Source organism: Pelodiscus sinensis, chromosome 21 (genome assembly GCF_049634645.1).
Source record: "Pelodiscus sinensis isolate JC-2024 chromosome 21, ASM4963464v1, whole genome shotgun sequence".
NCBI classification, from domain to species: domain Eukaryota; kingdom Metazoa; phylum Chordata; order Testudines; family Trionychidae; genus Pelodiscus; species Pelodiscus sinensis.
The window spans coordinates 4,234,113-4,252,882 of record NC_134731.1 but is presented as its reverse complement, the minus strand read 5'-3'; the positions used below and the strand labels follow the sequence as shown (position 1 = coordinate 4,252,882).

At 48.9% G+C, this 18,770-nt stretch overlaps 1 protein-coding gene across 1 annotated transcript in view; it reads right to left on the bottom strand.

The window, feature by feature from the left end:
- The window catches only part of ALDH3A2 (aldehyde dehydrogenase 3 family member A2), a 28,931-nt gene extending 22,201 nt beyond the window's left edge, over positions 1-6,730 (bottom strand). Inside the window, exon 1 of the mRNA XM_075904652.1 lies at positions 6,646-6,730. The gene's annotated coding sequence lies outside the window, so the exon portion shown is untranslated. The remainder of the gene's footprint in view (positions 1-6,645) is intronic.
- Between the last annotated feature and the right edge of the window lie 12,040 nt (positions 6,731-18,770).

The following is an 18,770-nucleotide window of genomic DNA, read 5'->3' as shown; positions in this document are numbered from 1 at the left end:
GCGAGATATGCTAACTAAGCTGCAGGCTGAAATTTTCTTCCGTGGTGATCGGATTGTAGTGCAGCTGCCAGTGAAACGGGGCTCTTCCCCTTTTAACACCCCGGTTTTAGGAGTACGCAAAGCAGATGGCACCTCGTATAGATTAGTGCGGGACCTGAAGGCTGTAAATAAGAAGGTTCTTGTGGATCACCTTATGGTCCCAAATCCACACACCATTGTAACACAAGTTCTGGCAGATGCAAAGGTGTTCTCAGTGTTAGATTTAAAAGATGCTTTCTTCTCTATCCTTTTGCATAAAGACAGTTAGAAACTATTTGCCTTTGAGTGGGAGGACCCACATACCCATGACAAAACTCAGTTGTTGTGGACTGTGTTGCCCCAGGGTTTTGTATCAGCTCCCCATGTCTTTGTGATCACATTGCAGAAAGACTTAGAAAACTAGAAAAGGGCAATGGAGTCCCTGTTGGATGCCCTAGGAAAAAAGGAGATATAAAGTCTCACAAGAAAAAGCCCCAGCCAAAGGTCACCTTCTTAGGCTATGCGATTAAAAAGAGAGTGCGAGCTTTGAGCAAGGATCGAATCCAAGCAACTTCAGGAAATTCTCAAGCCCTTCTTAGCAAATAGATAACGACAGCCTCTCCGGCTGGAATCGCAGGCAACCCAAGGATGTTTCACAACACATGAGTAGGGGCCGTCCAGAAAGAAGAAGAAGAGAACAAAAAAAGTTAAAACCTTTCCCTCACACGCCGTTATAATTAGTTCGAGGGCGTGGGGGAAGGTAACTTAAAAGCCACCCAAATGTCAACCAGTAGAAATTGAATGTGAAGATGTAATCACTAAAAACTAAATCTGCCCTAACAAGGAGACACATTCTGCAACATAAATCTCCTTACAGAGCATGAGCAAGTGATCCACCCCAGAGTCAGCAGCATAGATCAACTGCTGCAGCCTGGACGTTATAAAAACCTTATACTGAAAAGAATTAGGAGGTGTGGGGGCTAATTGGAAAGCCCACTCTCCTTACCAAATTAATGCTAGACAAATCTGTGTAATTAAGAAAAGTCATTTAGCAGGATCAAGACAGATCATAAGATGATAAAAAAAAAAAAAAAAAAAAAGCCCGGTCTGCAATACAAGAGGGAAACTGAGCCATGCCATTGTTGGGGAGGGCTAGCAACTCTAAGGTAATTCAAGGGAGTGGAAGGTCACGAGTACCGATGAAGCGCTCTTGTTCTCAGAAAGTTGCAGCTCACTCGCACATGAAAGTGGTAAGGAACTAGCTGTAACCGGTTCCCCTAACAGATCTTAGGCAGTATTTTAAGTTATAATAGGTCACCCCGATGGGGGAGAAATGTTTTCTTGTCTTTCAGATCATCAGAAAGCGCTGGTGCCAGTTGAAGAAAAACAACAACAACAAAAAAAACCATGGTTCTGTGTCATGACATAATGAGTTTGTGTTCTGTCCAAGTTTGTCTTGTGTGTCTTAATTGTAATACGTATTGCAAATGATATGTATAGAAAATTGTTTAGGCTAGGAGAATGTTAACAATGTCTCCACAGGTGAACAAAAAGAACTGGAAGGAAGCAAAGAGTGCATCACGTGAACAGAAGGATGGGAGATGGGTACTAGCCCCTTCCCACCAGACTGGTTTGGTTTTGCTTTAATGAATGGCCACTGCTAACTTGCCCTCATTTGGATATCATCAACCAGGACTTTAAGGACAAAATAGAGCCTCCCAATTGTGCATCATGCCCTGAACAGGCCCCTGTCCCAGAACCAGGACAACTGTCACTGATCTTTACCTTGATGATGTTCCACACTGGTACAGACCAGCTGTGTGCTAGACTGGCTAATCAAATTGGCAAATGCCTGAGTAGGCAATGACAAGGCTTAGCAGATACCATCGCAGATTGGTTTGGGCCTGGAAACTCTGTCAGCAACACTTATGTCAAAGCCCAGAAATTGTATGAGAATCCAGGCTTGTAAATGCAGTAATATCCAGTGCCCGTGAAGGCCTACACACCAGCCAAGCTAATCAATTGATCCTAAATAGTTTGAAGGATCTGTCCAGCTCTGTGTCTACTTCACTAGACCTAACCTGATGTTTGGACTGGAGATTATCTCCCCTGTGCCTACCCATGGGAGTGGGGAAAGAAAGAATCCATGAGGACCCAAAGGCCCACCTGGACAGGGCATAGTACAACCATTCGTTTTTGGCCTCTCTGGGGATTCCTCACTCAGATCAGATCAGAATAGTAACTTCCCTGCCTGTACCAAAGCAGGGGCATATAGATAAAATAAGAAGCATTGTTTATTCTGAAGGTGTGGGAGCCTCCCTATACCCAGGGATTGTTGCACCCACTTTGATAAGGAAATTTTATGTATCTGCCCATTTAACATCATGACGAATCTGCCTAGGTTTGATGTGGTTGTCTCAGAGAAACAAATGAACATTGAGCTGGTCCAAATGAACGGTACCTACTGGTGTTTGACTACCCAGACAGATCACTCCATCCTGCCCCTCTATATATCCGTCTGTGTGCATAACAGTCCCTCATCAAGTGGCCTGAGATGCTGAGTGGCACGGCGGAAGTAAGTACCAGAGGAGGGTTTACTGGCCCTGCAGGCAAAGATCAAGAAGTTGGTGGCCAATGCCCAAAGATATATTGGGGCTGGCTGTCTGAGGTACGCACAGATGGGGAAACACCGTGGACCATGCCAAACACCTATCTCTGCAGCACTCAACCAGGCAGTAGAGGTCAAACCTATAATCATGGGCAGCGCCAGTAAGGCGACGAAATATCTTGGGGATGGATTTGAATAGTGTTTGCCAAATTATGTGAGGAGTTTTGATTTTAACATTTATAATAATGTTAGTGCTGTACCGGCACTTCCAGAGTAAATTAAAACCCCTTAAATTGTTGTATTTAACCTAGTAGATTAAGAAGAACCCCAAAGTCAAGAGAAAAGAACTATAGGAGTAAACTGAGGCAGTCCATGGTATCTTGCTGAGGACTGACAAACTCAAATCATTAAGTCAGCCTGAGAAGCATATGCTACAGCAGTTACTGTGACCCTGGTTCCCCTGGCAACCACATGCCAAAAAAGGCCTCACTTTGATAAGGCCGGTGTCAAACAACCGCGCGGGATTGTTTTTACGGTGTGCTTCATTCCTAGGAAATAACCTTGGTTCTAAAAAAGCTAGCTGGCTTTTGGCTCAGAGAATACTCTTATGTCCATCAGCGAAAGACCACTCTAGAAAGACCTTTACCAAGTTTTGCTAACCACCAACACTGCTGTGAAGTACCAAGAACTGACTGTTGGCCAAGGCTTCTCACTGCAAAAAGATCCCTCCATCTCAAAATGATCCTACCCCGACTGCTGATAAGCCTCTCTCTTCTGGTCCTGCTTTCCCACCTGTTGGATACCAGAAGAACCAAAATAAAATATTACAGGGTGATGTGCTAGTAACCTCTCCCCTGCATGCAAAGAAAAAGAGGAAAACTCAGCTTCTAGGACACCGCCAAAGCCCAAAGATTTCTGACTACAAAAAGACTAAAACTGAAAATTAGTAAGAAGAACATGAACACGAATCTTATTGTGCTATGTTGGTACACATTCCTGTTTAGTTCTGTTTTGTTATGATAATGTTATGCTTATTGCCTTGTCCAGCACCGTGTCTTATAGCTCTTGTACAGCGGACTGTGCAGTCAGTTGTAAAACGTGAAATGTACATTACCAGAAACTAGCAATGGCTGAAACAGATTAAGTATAATTCGAAGAAAGCATCTTGAGGAGGGAATTGTAGTAAAATATAGTAAAGACTATGTGTGCTTCTTCCCCCTTCCATTACTTAAGCTTGAAACAGCACATATCATTTAGCTAATTGAGCATGTTTTAGAAGCTGTAGTAAAAAGGGGAACTAGCCGTTTAGACCCATTTCTCAAGGACTGGATTACACGTATTACTTGAGTTAGGGAAATTTGCTAATTGCTATTGCTTAAGTAAGCTATACTGGTGGTTGTTACTGAATGGAATAGAGTTGAAATATGCTAACCAATAACGCGGCAACACGAAGCTAAGGTAACAAATCAAGATGTGCCAAGTTAGATAAGAAAGTTAAAGAAAGTATAAAAAAGGATGCTTAGCCAACGCTCAGGGTCAGCTTTGCTTTGAGCAATAGCTCCTTGGCTGACCATTGCTTGCAACCAATAAACTTGAGTTGGACCCAGCCTGAAAGTGTGACTCTCTTCTTGGGGTAAATCAGACTAGCCTCCAAGGGGACGAAACCAGCAATTTATGCAACACTGGTTGGTGGAGCAGTGAGAGTAACGTTGCCTGGCCTGGCTCCATGTGGCTTCTGGAAGTGGTCAGCATGTCTGGCTCCAAGGCAAACGGGGGGCCAGGCAGTTCTGCGCGCCATCCCTCCTGCTCCCACTGGTCATGGTTCTCAGCTAGTGGAAGCTGCGGAGCAAGTGCTCGGGGCGGGGGAAGGGGGGCAGTGTGCAAAACTTCCCTGATTGCCCCTCTGCCTAGGGCCTGCTGGAACATACTGGCCCCTTTCAGCATGGAGCTAGGGAAGGCAGGGAGCCTGACTTGACCCTCCTGCACCGCCGTGCGGACTGTTAACCACTCTGACACCCGGCTAGCCTAGACTCGAGTATGTCTGCATGGCCGTTGATAGGTCATGTGCTTCTTGGCTCGTGTAGACTGACTCCAGCTAGTGCGCCAAAAAATAAACAGCCATATGGACTTTGTGGAATTGGCTAGCCCCTGGCAATGGAACTTGCCTGCCCCGGTACGTCCTTTAATGACGAACTCGTGCCACAATTCTACAGTGACATTTTCAGCGCACCAGCTGGAGTAGAGCTAGCGCTTGTCTGCGTAGCTGGCAGGAGGCATGGCCCCCCCGCAGTAAGGCCTGGGCGGCAGGTATGACCCGGAACAAAGGGAAGTGCAGTGTTTGGTTCTGAATTTCACACAAGTACAGTTTCAAGTGTCCCTTGGAGCAGGGGCGCTTGGTGTCTAGCAGGGGGAAGGCAGATCCAGGGGTCTGGAGCAGCAACCTGACCACAGATACGAGGTCAGGAGTGGACACCAGAGGCAAAGCAATGCTTTGGGGTTGGAAGGGAAGCAAGGGGTGTAAGGGAGGTGAAGGTAGGGCTAGACAAGTATGGAACAGATAACGAAGGAGCCATTGCCATCTAGGATACGGGGTAAAGTGTTCTCTGTCCATTTGCAAGCAATAGGGCCCTGGAATGGCCAGCCCAAAAGGCCCTTTGACTCACTTAGCCCATGGCTGAGTCAATATTTGCCAAGCGTGTAGGACTCTCACGAACGAAGCTCGTGTTTACATAGAGCTCCCATGAACAAACAGGTACAGAGGCATGATTTACATGATGCGGTTAGTTCATATTCCCAGCAGATAGATTGGCAGATTGGCCCAGGTGTGCAATATGCATCACAGGAAGCTGGCGTCTCTGCTGGTGCCCTGCGACTGTTGGCAAGGGTCCAACCCTCTGCTCATTAATTCTGAGTGCGCACGTCGCAAACAGATTATGGCCGCAGTTGGAGAATAAGTAACAGGGGATCGAGTGACACCTGACCAACAAAGGGCCCTAAATTCATGCAAAAAAAATAGCAAAACCCCTTGGAAAACGCACACACAGAAAACAGCTGCTCCACCTATGGAATTCTCTCCCTTGCAGAGTGGTCCATAAGTTATCAGCTGTTCTCATCATAGAATACTGGGACTGGAAGGGACCTCGAGAGGTCATCGAGTCCGGCCCCCTGCCCTCGTGGCAGGACCAAGTACTGTCTAGACCATCCCTGATAGACATTTATCCAACCTACTCTTAAATATCTCCAGAGATGGGGATTCCACAACCTCCCTGGGCAATTTACACCAGTGTTTGACTACCCTGACAGTTAGGAACTTTTTCCTAATGTCCAACCTAAACCTCCCTTGCTGCAGTTTAAGCCCATTGCTTCTTGTTCTATCCTCGGAGGCCAAGATGAACAAGGTTTCTCCCTCCTCTTCATGACACCCTTTTAGATACCTGAAAACTGCTCTCATTGCCCAGGATTAGGAAGGGCAGCTTAGAAAACAGCCTTGCCCAGGGTTTTTCCCCCTCAGCTGTTGGAAATGTATTTAAACACAACTCCCAGCCTGTGCTTATGTAAATATTACCGAACTAAATATCAACGGCTTGACTTTGAAGCATGGCACCGTTCACTTGAGTGGGTAGGAACCACCCCGCAAAGCACAGCTTGATCGTTGCAAATTGTACTATGACGGGAACCGCTGGCTCAGAGGAAGCCATTTGTGAACACAGAACAACTGTAAAGGGAGACGTCATTCTATCTGAGACCACCCACTCCCCAGCCCCCGCTCTTAGAACTATCCAGGCATTTCATTCAACTTCTCTCTAAGTGGAGTTTGGCCCTGTTGGATTTCAATATAAGCAGCTTCCACTGCATACAAATATTAAACACGAGGAGGAAAGCTATTCCCGCAGGAGCATTCTTCCTTGCCTGAGAAAACAAACGGCTGTTGCTTAGTAAATATTTGCAGTGTTTGCTCCTTCCCTGGTAGCTAGGTATTAAGCTTTTAACAAAAGTGGCTTGTTATGAAAAGACATTACCTGACACGCAGCTTCTCCCTGGAGTGCTCACCAGCAACGAGTGCAAAGAACTCAGCCCTGCCCCTTACACATCCCTACTTTGACTTCATCCCTCCCACTAAGGAAATTTGGCCCCATGCCCAGGGTCACCTGTTCCAAGAAATACCACACACTCTTTATATTTAATTGAGGGCCTTTAATGGTTAGTTGCCAGTTATTTTCTTGCCTGTGATTGTTGGCGGGTTCTATAGAGTCCAACATACATTGGCTCAGCTCTTCAAAAGTGTCTTATTCCCAGTGGAATTAATGGGAGTTAGTTGCTTAAATGCCTTTTGGGATCTGGGCCGCTGTTCCCACCTTGAGCTCGTCAACATCTCAGTTCCCACACTCCCTACAATCTTGTCTCAGTCCCTCTCACTGGATTTCTTTCCCGCATCTCAGAGGATTTTCTTTCACTGCACCTGTGTCTGAGAGGAGATTTAAGGAACAAGGGAGGGGGCAGAGAGACTAAAGAGAAGAAAGACAGGAAAGGAGAACGATAAGCAATGGAAAGAAAGGTTATGATTTCAGGGAGGGAAGATTACAAGGAATTTCCAAAGAGCTGTAGCAACATCTGACCCAGTCACCTGTAAATCTGTTTCTTAAGGCATTTCTGCTCCCACAGATAAACTTGTGAATTCTCCACTTTGCTGGCTACGTCTACATTGGCATGATCTCGTGCAAATACTCTTTAACGCAAGAGTTTTTGTGTTAAAGTATTGCGCAAGAGAACGTCTACACTGGCATGTGCCGTTGCACAAGAGATGGGCTTTTGCACAAGAGCATCCGTGCCAGCGTAGATGCTCTCTTGCACAAGAAAGCTCCGATAGCCATTTTAGCCATCGGGCTTTCTTGCGCAAGAAATTCATGTTGCCTGTCTACACTGGCCTCTTGCACAAGAACAGTTGCGCAAAAGGGCTTATTCCTGAGCGGGAGCATCATAGTTCTTGCACAAGAAGCACTGATTTCACACATTAGAACGTCAGTGTTCTTGCACAAGAACTCCCCGCCAGTGTAGACAGGCAGCATGTTTTTGCGCAAAAGCGGCCGCTTTGGCGCAAGATCGCGCCAATGTAGACACAGCCACTGTGTTTAAGCAGCGTGTAAGGAGGCGTTTTGCAAAGCTCGTACTCCCACGTAGCAAATAGCAGTGTTCATTCAAGCATAAAACATGTCCGATGGCCCTATGTTCTGCTTAGATCAGCTCATCTCAGCTAATTTGCTTTGCATTGGAACCGAAAGACTCCAGGGAAGGACATGTCCAGAGCATGTTTTCCTGTTTGTTGAAAGAAATCAGTTTTGTTTTGGAAGGGGAAGGAAGTGTAAAGGGAAAGTAGTTTACAGTGAAATCATGAGATCATGCCTGTCTGGTTTTTTCTGTCTGGATGACTGCGATTGCCAGATCGATGAAAGAAAGGACTTCCCAAAGCAGACAGGTGCACAAAGTCTTCCTCAAGCGAGTCCTTCCATATATTTTAATGCCAAAGGCGGTAAGGCGGGTTATAATTCTTTGTAATGTGTATTACCCGCAGCACCCCAGAGCTGCCGTGCGAGGTGCTGAACAGACACACAATAAAAGATGGACCTCTGCTTCAAAGAGCAAACAAATATGACGCACCAGATGGTTTCAGAAGGGCAGCTGGTGGAAATTGATGGAAACAATGAGACAATATGGGCCAGCATGACAGTGCTCTCAGCACACCAGAAGCCTAGTCCTTGTCAATTGGTAGGTGTCGCATCAGAGGAGAGATTCGAAGGAGGCGACCGATGGTGTTCGCTTTGCAGCTGTTGACAGGGAGCTCTTCCCAACCCTCACAATGCGTGTTTGAAAACAGAACAAGTGTACGATGCCAGCTGCATCGGGGAGGGGGGTGGGGCCAACCGAAAGTGGGCGTTGACATTTCAGTACCGAATAAGAGATGATAGGGGTGGAGACAGGTCCTGAAAGCGAAGGCAAGCAGCTTATGTTTGGTGCACTAGAAGGAGCCCAGTGAAGGGATTCAAAGAGAAGGGCGACACGGTCAACGCAACAGGCTGGGAAAACAATCCTTGTAGCATAAACTGAATGGATAGAAGCACAGCCAGACTGCGCATGTCAATGCCACAAAAGGGTGTTGCAATAATGGAGATGTGATAGGATGATCCCGGATGAAAACGTTAGCTGGTGGATGAATAGGAAAGGCATCTCGTAGAGACATTATGCCGAAGGATTCTGCTAGACTTTGATGCAGCCTACATATGAGGACCACGCTATAGAATAGGCTGACCCCTGGCCTTTCATGAGAGGGGAGATCCTTTACATGTGTCCGATTGCTCTCAGTGGTGTGAAATTGTGCCCTGTCTTTGAACAAAGAAAATCAAAGAAATCTTATCCAATCTTACTTCCCAGTGAGTTGTATATGCAAGGGGCAGATGACCATCTAAGCAGTGAGCCTTGAAACCAGCGTCCATTCGATAGTGATCCGTTCACACCCTTCAAAAATTCATGCGTCTGCTTCTCTGTGGTTGATGGCTGAACCGAGGGCCAAGTTCCGAGGAAGCCATGGACTGGTGGACAGGTCACTCTACAGACAGGATAGATAATGGCCTAGAGAACACAGCATTCACTCACGTGTACGACTGGTCGGGAGCATCCCGGCTCATGGCATTCCACATGTCTTGGTAGGACCAACCATAGCCCTTGCTTACAGGAACAACAAGCCCATTTACAATTCATTGTTTTCTTGCCAAATGAGCCATCAAGATCCTGAAGCACCATTAAAGGCCCTCACCGCGCACGACTACTCTAACAACACAGGTTTATGCTCCGTATTTCTAACTCCGACTGCAGGACTGATCCACGCACACGAACAGAACGTACACGTTCAGCAGATTGTAACGATACCCTAACAAGAAGCAGTTTGCATAAAGCATATTCCAATTAGGTCATATTCATCATCATAAGCATATTTTCGTCAAGCCGATGGAACGTCCCGGGAGGCATTTGTCAACAAGTGTTAATTCAGTCCCATGCAGAGTGCATGCCAAAAATCAAGATGACAATTTAGGAGTTGGGACAGGAAGTAACATACTGTAGGTACATTTCTGAACCAACTTGTTTTTTGATATGGTGCCTAATCTGACCGGCTCATCTGTAATTCTCCAATACCAAGATTACTTGAAATTTTCTCCAAAGCATCAGCTATCACAGCTATTACATATTGTGCGTGGGAACTCCTAGGCTAAGGAGAGGAGATCCAGTAAGGACCCTATATAACTTTGTGGGCAAGGGCCTTAGACCTGGTCTACACCTACAAATTGGATGGCCCTACCTGCATCACGCAGGGCTGTGAAAACGTCTGTGCCCTGCATGGCATGGTTAGGTCAACCTAACCCACAGTCTAGAGGTAGATCTAGCTAATGCCAGGGAGGTGGATTACCTCCATTGACAGAGCAAGCGTCTGCATGACAGTGCCCAGCTATTGCTGCTGCTTCTGCGTGGACAACCCCTGAGTGTCTCAAATGGGGCTTCAGGGACAGAGATACTTGTTGCCAACATGCCAGGTAGATCAACCCCAAACCAAAGCTAACATGTTGGGCCATGGAAGTGGTTTAGTCTTGCCCACTAGGTGGTAGCAGAGTGCTACCGGTTCTCCCACTGCTCTCACTCAGGGCTCTCCAACCTTTTGAACCACGAGATCACTTATTCAGTGTAAATGCAATGTAAGATCTACCCCAACCTCCGATACCCTGCCCCACTTCCTTCCCCTTCCTCCCTGCGGCCCTGCCCCTGCACCACCCCTTCTCTGAGGCCTCACCCTGCTCACTCCATCCCCCTTCCTCTTCTAGCCTCACTCACTTTCACCAGGCTGGGGTAGGGGGTTGGGGTGCAGGCTGGGGTCTTGGGCCAAGGAGTTTGGAGTACGGGAGGGTTGGGGTCCAGGAGGGGTTTCAGGGTGCAAGCTCCGGGAAGGAGTTTGGGTGCAAGGGGACTCACGTCTGGGGCAGAAGATTGGGTGTAAGAGGAGTTTCAGGGCTAGGATGGGGTTTAGGAAGCAGGTTCTGGCTGGGCACTGTTTAACTCAGAAAGCTTCCGGGTGGTGGAGCAGTGGAGTTAAGGCGGGACATGTACTTGAAAGCAGCTGGCACATACAGCAGTGGCTCCATGGCACCATGTGCTGCCCGTCGTCTACAGGCACTGAGCCCACAGCTTCTACTGGCCACGGATCCCCATTACTGATCAACGGGAGCTGCAGGCAAGGACAGCATGTGGGGACCCCCGCTCTGTCTCACTCAGGGGCTGGAGGGACACGCCCGCCACTTCCAGGAGCGCAGGGGAATAACAACTCCGGCCATACCAGGTTAGGCATTTTAGAACTCACTACTCCACGGGTTAAATGTAAGCGTAAGAGAGAAATGAAAGCGATGAAATGCACAGAGCAGTCAAAAACCAAACAACCCCCTCTAAGCAGTAGCAGAAGTAACAACCTCCCCCCCCCCCCCGTGTGTGTGGGGTCGGGCGATGAGGGGGAAGGACAGTGTGAGTGTGAGACTGGCAGAGACACAGTGTGTGAGAGACAGATTTGCATTGCCAAGCGCCCTCCCTCCCCTTCTCTCCGTGTGGAAACAGGGTGGGAGGGGAGGGAGGGACACCCTGACATCAGCACCCACCTCTGCTGCCTCCCACACCCTGCACAACAAGCAGGAAGCTCCCAGCGGGGCAACTCCAAGGCAGAGGGCAGGAGCAGCATGACGGCGGGAGGGGAACTGAAGTGCCAGCACTTGACAGCTTCCCGGCCAAACCAGTCAGGATCCCATCAGGCTCCAAGATCTACTGGTAGATCCTGAACCGGGGCGGATTTAGGGCAGGGCGAGCGGGGCGGCCACCCCGGGCCCCGCGCTTCAAGAAGTCCCGCGCATGCGCCGTGGCAAAGGGGGGCCCCGCGAAATGGTGCTGCCCTGGGTCATCTGCCCAGGTCATCTGCCCCTGTCCTGAACTACTGCCTGGTCACCACTGAGCTAACTACTGGCCCTACTCCAGGGAGCAGCCTGACCCCTGCCAACACTTCCTTACCCCACCCTGGCTTTTGGCTCCCCTGGCCGACCCAGTCCCTCCACCCTGCAAAGAGGAGCCTAAAGTCTCCTCAGATGGTTTGATGGTTGTTGGGCAGCAAGGGTTGGAGGGGTGTGTGGCTTTTGTTGAAGCGAGTGCACTGAACACCACCTGCAGCCACAGGAAAACTACAGCTCCCAGGAACTCCTTTGCCTGAGCAGCTCCCTCCTTCCAGCTCTCCACTGAGACAGGGCCGGGCCCGTTTCCTTCCCACGTTACGTGGGGCAAAGGGATCACGGCTCAGTCCCACTCCATGCCACACACGGCTCAGGGAGCTTCCCAAGGGGCCCAGCTCAGTTGCTTCTTGCCAACCCAAGGGGAGTCTTTGCCTCCACCTAGTCAGCAGGCTCAGCTCACGCGTCCGGCAACATCCCGGGCTGTTTGCCCGAGATGTGTGTAAATCCCAGCGGCAAACAGCTTGCCATGGGAAAGACTGATGGGAGCAATTGCCAGCATGGAGACCATGCAAAGGAAACTGCTACAGGCTGCGATTTGCATTCAGGGGATGGGTCATTGAGCTAAGGCCAGGCTGGCTGTTAAAGAACCTCCTCCAGGACTTCAGAGGGAAGATGGGGGTAGCTGAGCCGGTATCTTCCATGGCAGTATTACCTGCATGAGGACGGTGGTAGTAACTCCCCAGAGCACCCTCACAAACTTCCCTGCCAAGTCGGGCACCTCACTTGGAACAGACTGGAGGAGTATTAATTACACAAGGAACTAATTCTGCTGCAGGCAGAGCAAGAGCCTTTCCCATGCTGAGCTGACGATTATTCTGGGCTCTGGAACGTGCCCCTTCGCCGCCAGCTTGGCACAGGGGCTGGTGCAGCGGCAGAGGGAGCGTGTTACTTCTCGGTTTTCCCTGGGGGGCCTTGAATTCAATGAGCGAGTCTGTTCCTTGGAAGGGAACCAGCCCCGCTGACGGCGGTGCAGCACGGGGCAGTGCCCCTGGGCCCGGTGATTCCAAAGGGCCCTGGGCTCCCAGCCATAGCTGTGGCGCCCGGAGCCTCGGGCCCTTGGAAGCGTGGCTGGCGCGGTACGTGGCACGCTCTGGCCGGCTCTGAGGGGGAGGACGTACCACACACTGGGCAGTGTTGAAAGCTGCCTCCCCCTGCCCCCCCAATAGCCCAGATACTATTAACATTACTGCAGTGCCTCGAGGGGCCTGGGCTCAGTCCTGCGTGTGGGGCGAGACACACACTGCCCAGGCAGGCTCACAGCGGTAGCCGTGTTAGTCTGCGACTCAGTGATCCTGTAGCACCGTAGAGATGAGCAACATATTCCTATAGCGGGACGAGACACAGGAAGGTGAAGTGACTCTGCAGCGCAGCGGCAGAACCAAGAAGGCCCTGTCCCCTAGACAGCCCCTCGGCTCTCTGCCATGCCGCGAGGGACAGCCGGGCTGCTGAAACGCCACATAGGCAGCGTGCTGAGTGCTTGGGGAAGGAGAAGGGCCGTGTGTCCCTCTCCACTGCCCCCAGGAGCTGCAGCTTAAGCAGGATGTGGATTTAGAAAGCAGCCAGCCTCTCTAGAGACCCAGGTAGCCCTCCCTGGTGGCAGGCTGGTGAGACAGAGGTGTGATAGGAGGGGCGTGGGAGAAGCCCTTGAGGCAGAACATGATGAGAACACGTGCTGGTTTTTTGAGGGCTCGCTCATGGTAGATTCTCACTCTCAGCAGCTGGGGGAATAGCTGGTTTTTTACTCCTCCTGTAAGGAAGCAGAAGGGGTGTTTATGGGCAGGTAATTGAACTCCAGAGGAATGGTAAGGTCGGCAGGACTGGGGTGCCACTAGTTTCCAGGGTTGTAATTATGGCAGGAGATGACCACGTTATTGAGCGACTGAACTTGATCGAAGCCTTCTCTCCCACCAGCCTGTGTTCTAGCATCTTCTCCCCTTGGGCCAATTAGCAAAGTTTTTCTCCCGTGCCCATAAATTACCCGCAGGCACGGTTTGGAGAACAAACCCATCTGCCTTGTTCTCCCTCCCCCTCCTCCCAGACGCTGCTGCAGGTGGCCTGGCAAAGGTGTGGGTGACTCAGGAGCATGATACAAAGCCGCCTTCCATTGGTTCTCCTTGCCCCTTGGTTTGCAGGGAGGTGGAGTTCTGAGCATCTTCTTGGACACTACCAAAGCCAGAGAACAGGGGGTTTGGCTTCTTCGGGGAGGAAAGGAGCATGGGGCAGGCAGAGATCTGCAACCAGTAGCAGTGGAATAAAAGCCAAACAAAGTACAACTGCAGCGAGCCATGTCGCAGACTTCAGAGAGCCAGAAGCAAAGCATCCTGGGAAAGGCTCTTAAAGGGTTAAGCCAAAACCGCAGCACAGCTACAGGCAGGAAGTCAAGTAGCAGAGAAAGGGTGGGGATTTGCCGGAAAGACAGGCCGCACCTAGCACCGGGATATAAATAAGCAGATCCCGTTGGGTGGTCGACACCGTAGCAGAACAAGAGATGAATTTGTTTACAGTGGGAAATCTTCAAGGGAGAAACACCACTTGGGTCAGACACAAATCAGGGCTCATGCTCTGCTCGAAATGACTCCAACTACCCCCTCCCCACAGGGATCCACCAAGAAAGGGATTCTGTTCACAAAGGACGGGGCCAAGGCCAGCGCCACTGTGCTGGGTTTTTACAGTTTTTCCCAGCGTTCCTAATATGGTTCTGAAAAGGGAGGTTTGCCTCCTTTCAGCTCCTCTTGCTGGACCACACTTCTGCTGCTCAGAGCCGGACTAAGGGGTGGGCTAGCCAGGCAGCTGCCCAGAACGCCAACCTACAGGGGGCGCTCAGCTCCCAGCGGGCTGCAGCGGCCACACGGGGCAGGGGCCATATTAACCCCTGCAGCACCCGCCAGCAGCGTCCTTCCCCCCGCGGCCGCAGGGCCCTGCACAGCCAGGCACAGCCCGCCCCGGGCTGCGCGCCATCGGCAGTGGCCGGGCCGACTGGGCAGCCCATGCACCGTGCACCCGGAGGTGGGGCCGCCTTCCCCGGGGCGCCAGAATGGCTCAGGCCGTCCCTGGAGTGCTGCTGTTAGACAGGCAACGCTTTGTGCCTGCATCTGCCTCAACACAGAACTGAAGCAGCTTCTCATGGAACTTTCCCCTTCTCTTGGGGAAAGCGAGTGTCCGTTGCATATCAGCTTGGTATGCGCCTCGATTCTCCCCGCAGCTCCAGTTGCTTAGCCAGGTCTGGACTCAACTTGAACTTTGGCCCTTGCAAATAAGATGCTAATTCACTGGTATTTTCTCACTGTGCATCATTAGCATGAGAGATGGGCAAGGCCTTTTCGGAGTGAAAAAAGATACAGGGTCTTCCTGTGGGTTACACTCCAACCTGCTTCCCCAAAGTGGAAAATAAATAAATAAAGGAAGTCCCTTTCTAACAGGGCTTTGGGTTTGACTAGTGAATTCACTACCAGCAGGCTCAGTTGTGTCACATTCACGAGTTATTTTTGGTCCCAGCCAATTCTATAGCCACCGCTCTAGCCCCAGGGTTTATTACACCAAGGCTATGTCTAGACTGCAAACTTCTTTCGGAAGCAGCTTCTCCGGAAGATCTTTTCTGGAAAAGCTTATTTCAAAGGAGTGTGTCTACACAGCAAAAAAGCAGTGTGCTTTTTCGAAAGATAGCATACACCTTGATTGGACGCTATCTCGCATTTATGTTGTGATTAGTTTGGACGGAGTGGCTACTAGGGCACCTGTGTTATTTCCTGGAGGCCTCCTCTTTTGAAAGAACTCCCTCTTCTGTGTCCACACGCGCCTTTTTCCAAAAAAGCTTTTTTGGAAAAAGGCTTCTTCCTCAAAGAAAGAGGTTTACCACTGTCGGAAAAAACCCTCCGTTCTTTTGACTTTCCGTCGAAAGAACTCAACGGCAATGTGGCCATAAGTGTAGTTTTTCCAGAAAATCAGCTGTTTTTTCCAGAAAAATGCTGCAGTGTAGACATACCCCCCGAGTAGATGCATTTCATTATGGCTTCATGCTACTATATGCACTAGCATCTGTCTATAGCTTTCTGCTTATGGTGTTTAAAAACCGAGGTTTGAGATGATTTGTTGGAGAATACTTGTTGATAGCAGGTACTGGATGGATACATTGAACTCTGCTGGGGTATCTTAAAAACTACACTTGACTCATGTCCAGCAACTCCTAAAGCTAAGCTGGAGGCACTCGACTGCCAGCTCTTGCCTCGCTTGTGTGAAAAGTGGTAATTCCTTGGGTCCATCAAGCATGTACTCCCAGGTACCTGTGGTACCAAAACTTACCTATGAGGGGCCTAACTATTTCCTTTCGGAGACAGGACCTCACTCCAGAGTTCCATGTTGCCTGTGGCAACAGCCTGAGCATTGAGGCGACAGTGTGAGATCACTCAACTCCAAGAGCGTTCTCCTAGGGTTAATAAAGCTCACGCAAAACGACAGGCCATAGCTGTTGGAATGTCACTTACTCCAGAATACAGTCGCACTCCATTAAGCACCGGGCTGATGACTCTGTGCTGTCTCTCTAAACAAAACCTCAGTGTTGTAACAATGTTGGGTTTTTTCCTGATAGTTACATGGCAAGGATTTGCAAACCTGTCAATACTTAGTAAATAAATAGCATAAAAACATTTTTACTCAAGTTCAGGGTTATTCTTGGGTCATCTATTTATATCAGCCCTCCTTAGGCCAGTGGGCTGGGAGGGCCAAGCTGAAAGCTTACAGGATGCAGTATGTAAGTCTGGCATTACAGCTTTACTTTGCTGATATACTTTATGCACATTCATCACTCATTAATGCTTATCAGGCATGTACTCCTATCCTACTCAAATCTATCACACTTGATTATGCGTAACCACAACAATAAATCCTCTATTACATGAGAGAATCGGCCCTATATGGATCTCCTCACACCTATGCACCATGATCTGCACTGGCTTCCCGTGTGTTTCTGGATACAACCCAAACTCAATCTATAAAAGCTGACAGGGTGTGGACCCTTGTCACACGAGCAATCTTCTATTCCTGGAGAGTGATCCTCAATTTGCATCTCAAGTGCAGACACCCTGCAAGAACTGCATGTGGGCTGCCTAGCTAGGCTAGCTTGTATCAAGCTAGCATGGGCAAGAACAGAGAGAAGACAGTACTGTGAAGACAGGTCTGTGCCCAGGACTGTACCAGGTTTGTGCTGAAGACCACTCTGTCTTCACTACCCTTTTTACCCGCATCTGGATTCAAGCTAGTTTGGGCTGGCTCATCCGTGCTTAGCTTTTGCTGCAGAAATCTGCCCTAAGCATCTGTTTGTCTGAGCTCATTAAGAGAATCATAAAATGAGGCCAGAGGCACAAAACAAGATGGAAGAGTGCTAGTTAAGAAGCTACAAATCCAGGAAGCTGGACAGCCTATCCATGTGGGTAAAGGAGAGTAAAAAATATCTTCTGAAATTGTTGTTCAAAAGAAAGAGGCTTTAAAGAGGCTAAATGAATAAATGCAGCTTAGTTCATTTTAGGGTGTCACTTGTTTTGAGGGCAGTGGCTGATCGCATGTTTATAAGAGCAAGAGAGTCATACAAAGCAATGATCTGTAGGCTGCACTGTAGACACAGCTGGAGTGATGGAAAATGTGAAAGCAAGGAAAACAAAAAAGTGATTGGCACAAAGACTTGAACTCAGTAGTTAAAGTTACATTCCATTTGCTTTCCTCTGAAGATGGGGATAGTCTGCTGCCTATTGAAAACATGTTTGTAAGGTCAGGCAGTGCCGAAGTTTAGCTAGACGGGGCTCCTACTGAATAAGAGAGATTAGAAAATGGGGTACTCGTATGCCATGCTGCCCCGGGGCAAGAGGCAGCTAAACATACCCCCTGTGCGTTTATTAATGCAGCTAACTGCTCAGGCATTAGAGAAGGGATGAAAGGAGATAAAAGGAGACTTTAAAAACAGCCAAGGAAGTGTTGGCCATTGGAGAGGATAGTGTCAAGCAGATTTCAAAGCAAGGAAGTGAAGAGTGAAGGAGGGAAAAGGGGAGAAAGGGCTACAAAGGAATGAAGTCTCATAGTAGCCTGGCTGTCCAATGCTGAAAGCATCAACAGGCTCCAAAAACCAGTCTCAGAGGGGAAAACAAGGATATCCATCTTTCCTTCCTCTAGGAGAAGAGAAAACGTGCCCCACTTAGTTCTGTCCTGCTGGGCAAATGGAATTTGACTCTTCCCCAATCTCCTCTCCTCTCTGAAATGGAAGATATTTAGAAAAAGTATCAATTAGGGATGTTAGAGTGTAACTGACTAAACGGTTAACCTATAAAACGGATGCGTATCCATTAATAGTGTCGGTTGCACTCAGGCTCCTGAGGAGGTGGCTTCACTGCAGCAGGGAAGTGCCGCCCCAGGAGCTGGGCTAGCAGGGGTTGGCAGCTCAGTTCCTGGGGAGTCTCTGCAACATAAAGCTTATAAAAGCTGTAGAGTGCAACAACTGAAAAATCTCAGCAGTTACCTATTTAACCAACCTTTAACATCCCTAGTATCAACTGACTCCATAATTAGTGCCTCAGATTCGACCTAACTTAAAATAGAGTACAGGAGGTAAAATACCAGAAACGAGAATGTTTTGAGAGCTTACTGGCGAGTTAAAGCAATCTGTTCTGATGGGATCTAAACAGTGAATTTACCCAGAATTCATTGTCTGCACCAGAGGAAAATATGGGAATTCAGCTTGCCCATTGTAAAACATAGCCAAGTCAGAATGTAAATGGGTTTTCAAGATACTCAGTGGCCATGGTGCACTATGGAAAGAAGAAAAACGTAGATTGTACTGAGCATGGTCTTCTTAAGGGAAGATAAAATCCATTGCACCTGAATTAGAACACGGTTACTGCAGGGGCAAAATGTTTCCCCTCAATTTCTGTTCTTCTGAATGGTAAGAAAAGCCTCTGGTAGAAGCAGACACTTGCTGTTCAATACAGAGAACTGGAGGCAGAAGACAACTTCAGGATCAGTGTCGGAAGTGTACACAGAAAGGCAGGCCACATTCAACACAACGGTGAACAGGA